The sequence below is a fragment of the Erinaceus europaeus genome, chromosome 3, assembly GCF_950295315.1.
Source record: "Erinaceus europaeus chromosome 3, mEriEur2.1, whole genome shotgun sequence".
NCBI lineage: Eukaryota > Metazoa > Chordata > Mammalia > Eulipotyphla > Erinaceidae > Erinaceus > Erinaceus europaeus.
Window position 1 is genome coordinate 126,449,175 of NC_080164.1, and position 6,913 is coordinate 126,456,087.

The following is a 6,913-nucleotide window of genomic DNA, read 5'->3' on the forward strand; positions in this document are numbered from 1 at the left end:
CCTTGTTCATTGTAAATTGTGCACTCAACCAGGTGTACCACCACTTGGCCCTCCTTTTCTAGGACTTGACCTAGACTCACTTAGACCTCTGTCAGTAGGCCATACACTAGTTAAGAGTCAGAAAGATGCACAACCAGTAGAGAACCAGACTTGCATGCCTGGGGCAATTCTTGATTCAATCACAGGTGCCTGCTTTAATCCCTGACATCACAGATGTTATAGTGGTGCCCTAGCTCCTCTCTCTCATGTGAAATAAAATCTTTTTTTTCAGAGTCAGAGGTGACTCAGAATTTTTGTTAAAACATAAAAGGGTGAAACACATGACTTTGAACTGCTAACAAAGCATCTGTCAGATCCAAGCAGGCTGCTAGAATTTGGTTCCTCCGTCATGCACTTGACAAGAGACTTTGAACAATTTATCCAAATTCTGTTGAGATTGCAGTGGTTGAACCAAAGCCCAATAGTGGTGGAGGAGTATTTGGTTTTTCTAGATGATCTTGTATTGTTGGATAGTATGCCAGCTCCCCCTGGCTTCTGCTTAACCATATGCCTATATAGGGATAGATTTAATCCCATTCAAAGCTTTGGTCTATTTACATAAATCACTTTTACATTTACATAAAGCACCACACTCCCTCCAGGGCATTGGTGGTTTAGTGGTAGAATTCTCACCTGCTCCACCCCCTCTCCTTGTCACACTCTGATCCTCTCCTTGTCACACTCTGAATTTCACCAGTCACTTTTCGCTCCACCCTCTCTATATCACATCCTGTTTCCACCCTACTTGGAGAGTATAAAAACAGCTGCTCTTCTGATTAAAGACACTTGGAAATTGCTTTCCGGCTCCGAGAGTTCCAGAATGTATCTCCTGCAAAGTTAGTGCGGCACGAGTTCCTGATCCCTGTCCCACGCAGCAGCCTAGATCGGCTCCAGTTGAGTTCTCTCCAAGCCAGAGAGCACTAGCTCAGGAATAAGTACCCTCAGGCTATCCCGGCATTGTATCAACACAGACTGTCTTCTTTTGACCATATGTTGACATGATGGCTTCTCATTTTATACTTCACTGAGTGGTCATTAAGGAAGGTGATATTGATGTTATGGATTTTGATCCTAAGAATGGTCATACACCTACAAATTTTGACACATGTTAGAGTCTTGCAAGTTATATCAAGATACATTCTATCGGTGCTTAATTATGGTATTGGTGTCCTATGCCAATAATGTTTAAAAAAAAACTATTTGTTTGAAAATCAAAGATGACCTTGAAATGTTATGTTATGAATTAGTGAGTATTTTTCAAGTTTTAGGCAGGAATTTCTGTAGCTTGTTTGAAAGCTATTGAGTAGGCTGGGTGTGCACACAGGCTGGCAGGAAACTGAAGATGCTGAGGAACGAAGCTCTAACTGCCAGTGGGACAGATGTCACAACAGACTAATAATGGATGGAGATGAGGAAACTGAGCACAAAATAAAGGATTATCCCAAAAGGTTTGTTCAGACAGTTTAAATTCTATAGCTAAATGCAGGGATGTCCTGCTGTCTCTACACTTGACCCACATTAAGGGTGTCTGCTATGTAGATGGCAGGATTGACAACAACAAAACAAAGGTCTTATTTTGAGATCACACAACTATCTTTGATAAACTCTTGTTGCTCACCTCTTCACACATACAGTTTTTCAAGTTTTACCTCTGTAGTTTTAAAGTGAAATCTTCAAAAGCATTTTTTTTAGAACATAGTCTGGGGGAAAAATTGTAGGATTCAAATAACCCTGCCATCAAGCAAGCTGCTGAAAATTATATTGCAAGATTTTGGACAAGAGCTAAATTTATTCCTCTCACTACTCTCCAATCATGGCTACATCTTTTGGTTAAGTGGCTGCACATATACTTTAATCACCAGGATTCAGGAACAAAGGCATTTTGTGCTATTGCTCTCCATGGGCCATTTCATCCTGCCTGACTGCCAAACAGTGTTCTACACTTCTGTTTTTAGACACAAGCAGCTTTTAGGTGTCAATTTAAAGGAAGGCTTGAAGTACTTTCAAAACCTAAATCTTGAACATATTGTGACAAATCAACTAAATCCTTTGAAGATTCACCTTCACTAGGTAATGTTTATTTCTGCCATCACAGATACATACTAGCCAGTCTTCTGGTTCACCACCATCGAGAAAAATAAAGCACTCTGCTACCAGTTATTAGAAATGTGACAGGCAGGGACACAGTTGCATAAGCTCATTTGCCACTGTATGCTTACAAGTAAAAAAAAAAAAAATTCAGAAAAGCATTGTTTATCCTTTGCTGTAACTGTATCTGCATGTAGGGACTATAATGGGGTGCTATGAAGATGGGAGGAGAGCAGGCAGGTGACCAGGGCTGGCCCAGGACACCAGAAGTGAGAATTGGCATTGTAGGACTTCTCTAGAGACTTTGGAGACTAGAAAGGTCCAGAGGGAAGAGGCAGAGGTTGTGGGAAACAGAATCAGATAAAGCATACACTTGTGAGTGTAGACACAGTTTTCAAAAGACAAATGTGCTTCCAGGTGGAGGTAATTCACATGGACTGAAAATGAGGTTGGACTTCCATAAAACAGTACATGGGGAGTCGAGAGGTAGCACAGTGGATTAAGTGCACGTGGTGCAAAGCACAAGGACCGGCATAAGGATCCATATTTGAGCCCCTGGCTCCCCATCTGCAGGGGAGTTGCTTCACAGGCGGTGAAGCAGGTCTGCAGGTGTCTATCTTTCTCTTCCCCCCTCTATCTTCCCCTCCTCTCTCCATTTCTCTGTCCTATCTAACAACGACGACATCAATAAGAACAATAATAACTACAATAAAAGACAAGGGCAACAAAAGGGGAACATAAATAAATAAAATATATATACTCTTTTAAAAAAAAGGCAGCACATGGTATTTTTACCTATAGACTCCCTAGAGTACTGTTAGGGTTGGAACCATGTTTGGAGTGGAATTGTATACTGAAGTGTTGCTTTTTGTCAGAACCATTTGGATATTTTGATATATATTACCCACATGAAAAAATTTTTTGGTTATTCAGTGGGATTGTTTTGCTAGTAATAATAGATGGAGATCAGAGCCACAGTCCCCAACTTCTGGCTACTCTTGAATTCAGCTCAGTGAATATTTTCTTTTTTATGTTCTTATTTATTTATTTATTATTGGATAGATACAGAAAGAAATTGAGAGGGGAGAGGGAGAGAGACACCTGCAGCCTTACTTCATCACTTGTGAAGCTTTCCCCCTGCAGGTGGGGACCAGGGGCTTGAAGCTAGGTCCTTGTACAACTGGTTAAGGTCCTGGTGCAACTGGTTAAGGTCCTTGTAATGTGCCTTAACCAGTTGCACCACTGCCTGGCCCCATATTTTTCTAATTAAACACAGAGAGAAGTCCCTCTCTCTCTCTCTCTCTCTCTCTCTCTCTCTCTCTAATCAACATTGCTTTATAACATATTTTTCCTAGCACTGCTAGATCTATTTGGAAATTCATGCACATTTCAGCCTTATTTCTTATATGTACACTTTATTGTTATTTAACAAAATGGACATTTTGGGGACAGAGCATGAAACATCTGGTTGATTGTATGTCACCAAGTACAAGGACCCAGGTTCAAGCCTCTGAGCCTGACTTACAGGTAGAAGCTTCACAAGTAGTGATGAAGAACTGCAGGTGTCTAGCTTTCTCTTCCCATCTCTTTCCACTTCCCCTTTCAATATCTGTCTTATCTAATAGAAAATAATTTTAAAGTGGTCATTTTTATTTTAAAAATTTATCCTTTTAAAGATGTATTTATGAACGAGGGAAGGAGAGTGAGAGCAAGAAATCAGCATTGCTCACTTCTGACATATAGGAGTGCTGGGGACTAAATCTGGTGCCTCAGGAAGGCAAGTACTATGCTCTACTATGCTGATTTATCTCCCTTGCCCTATATTTTAAAACGTGTTTCTTTTTCTGCCACTTTTCCTATCTATCCAAAAGCAAGTGATATTTTCTTGATACAAATATTTTATAATGAAATACTTATTTATTTTGCCTCTAGGGTTTTATCTGGGGCTTGGTGCCAGCACTACAAATCCACTGCTCTTGGCAGCCATTTTCCCCCCTTTTTTCTTCTATTTTATTCTATAGGGGAGACAGAAATTAAGAGCAGAGAGGGAGAGAGAGGGAGAAGGACATCTGCAGACCTGCTTCACCGCTCATGAAGTGTGCCTCCTGCATGGTGGGGAGTGGGGGAGTGGGGGCTTGAACCAAGGTCCTTGCGCAGACCTTTCTGCTTATTACCAAGTTTGGTTAACTAGATGTGCCACCACCTGGCCCCTATGAAATACTTTTTTCCCTAGAGCTTTGTTTGCTCTTGTTTAATTATGCTGGTACAATTATATCTCTAATGTAGAATTTAAATTTCAGTATCTACATTTTTTGAAAATAGAAATTTCTTGTAAAAAGTTTTGAATATTGGTTATTTTCTTCTAGTGACATGGACAATTATTTGAAAAAGCAAAGTTGGCCTGGGGTAATAAAACATTGGTGACGTCAAAAATGAAAAAAAGGGAGTCAGGTGGAAGCGCAGCGGGTTAAGCGCATGTGGTGCAAAGCACAAGGACCTGAGTAAGGATCCTGGTTCGAGCCCATGGCTCCCCACCTGCAGGGGAGTCGCTTCACAGGCGGCGTAACAGGTCTGCAGGTGTCTATCTTTCTCTCCCCCTCTCTGTCTTCCCCTTCTCTCTCCGTTTCTCTCTGTCCTATCTAACAACGACAACATCAATAACAACAACAATAACTACAACAACAATAAAAAAGACAACAAGGGCAACAAAAGGGAAAATAAATAAATTAAATTAAATTAAATTTTAAAAAATTTAGTTCAGGGCCAGGTGGTGGCACACCTAGTTGAGCGCACATGTTACAGTGTGCAAGGACCCAGGTTCTGCCCCTGGTCCCACCTGCAGGGGGAAAGCTTCACAAGTGGTGAAGCAGTGCTGCAGGTGTCTCTCTGTCTCTCTCCCTCTCTGTCACCCCCTTCCCTCTCAAGTTCTGACTGTCTCTATCCAACAAATAAAGATTAAAAAAAAATTAGTTCAGTGCTAGGCAGTTTAAAAGGTAATCTAACATTTTAGTCACCCTATTTGCATGGAACTATTATTAAACAGATATTATGTAGTGATTTATTTATTAAATGGGAAAGAGTGGGAAAGAGAATCAGGGCATCACTCTGGCACATATGATACCAGGGAACAAACCAGGGATTTTATGCTTGATCACTATACTACCTCCTGGGCCACTAAACAAATATTTTAAATTTACATATTATTGTATAAAGACAGAAATTGAGAGGGGAGGAGGAGATAGAGAGGGAGAGAGGCAGAGAGATACCTGCAGCCCTGCTTCACCACTTGTGAAGCTTTCTCCCTGCAGATAGGGTACAGGGGCTTGAACCTGGGTCCTTGTGCACTGAAGTGTGTGCGCTTAACTAGGTGCACCACCACCTGGCACCCTAAACAAATTTTAAAGATGAGGAAAGTAAAGCACAGAAAAGTTAAGCAATTCACCCAAATTCACACAGTTAAAAACTGGTAAAGTCAGGATCTTGAGCTTAAATAGTCATGCTATAGAATGGTATTTCAAAAAACTTCGTATTGTTGAAACGAATCCAACTACAAAGAAGAGTAAGGCAAGTATAAACCTATGGGACTACATAAATTCAAAAGCTTCTGTACAGCAAAAGAAACCAATACCCAAACAAAGAGACCCCTTCCCCCCTTCAGAAGCGACCCAGTTTCAGTCTAACAACAGCAACCCTCAGCCAAATGCGGCTTTGGAACTCCCCGGGGCACCACACACAGACGCCAGGCCCGAAGAAAGCGGGATGTTTGAAGTCTCGGGTGAGACTCCGAGGCGCCCCAGTTTAAAGAGCCGTTTTGTCTAATTCAATAAAGCCGGGTGATCCCCGAGGGCGCAGTCCCCAGGGCTGTTCACAGCTCTTTGGAGCAGTCTGTTCCTCCCCTGCCCCCCTGCCGCTCTCCTCGGTTTCCTGGGGTCTTGCAGCGCCCCTCGGCGCTCCTTCAGGGGTCGTAGGAGCCCCCGGCGCGGGGCCCTCCCCGCGGCCCAGCGCGCCCTAGGTCCCCCCTAGCTGGGTTCAGCTACAGCGTCCCACAGCCGCCATCCCGCGTGCCCGCGTCCGGGTCGTCTGGCGGTCCCCCGCGGTCAATTAGAGCTCAGTGACCCCTAGTGTGTGCGGATAGCTCCTCATGTCCGAGGTGGGGTGGGGGTGGGGGAAACTCGGCAGCCCAGAGCTGATGGGATTCTCCAGCAGGGGAACCTTTCCTTCCTCTCCGTTGGGCAGTGGCTGATCATCCGCAGCAGCAACGACCCCGGCCTCCTGCCTGTCAGTCTCCCCCAAAAGGGAGGAATGTGGAGAGGCAGGCCTTCTTTCCACGGAGCTGATCCAGCCTCGTCCCGGCCGTGCAAGTCTCCCGGGGGTGGGGGGGCTGGCCCATCCACGCCAGCGCCTGCGGACAGGCAGTGCGTACCGGGGGTCGCTTCCCGCCTGGAGCTGCGGACCTGCAGGCTCGCCCTGCCGGAGGAGAGCGCGTGGCGGGACCCGGGCTGGGACCTCCGCGCCCAGGTTTTCACTCGGACTCCAGCACGTGGCGGGGCTGGGGGGGTGCGGCGTGCGCACAAGCGCGGGGCGCCTCGGGGGTAGCAGTGAGATGCGGGCGGTAACACTGGCGGAGCAAAAGCCACGGGGCCGAGGCCGGTGGACCCGAGTCGGGGCCGCTCGTCACGCTCCTCCCACCGTCTCAGCCCGGGCGCGAAGCTCACCCCCCCTTCCCGGGGAAGCAAATGGTCCCTTCCAGGCTGGTGGCCATGTTGCTGTGATAAAGCGGGCGGGG

The 6,913-nt window shown here is 45.2% G+C and overlaps 1 pseudogene; it reads left to right on the plus strand.

Moving 5' to 3' along the window:
* The first annotated feature begins 1,215 nt into the window (after positions 1 to 1,215).
* On the plus strand, positions 1,216 to 2,234 carry LOC103110691 (RNA polymerase I-specific transcription initiation factor RRN3-like; annotated as a pseudogene).
* The last annotated feature ends 4,679 nt before the right edge of the window (positions 2,235 to 6,913 follow it).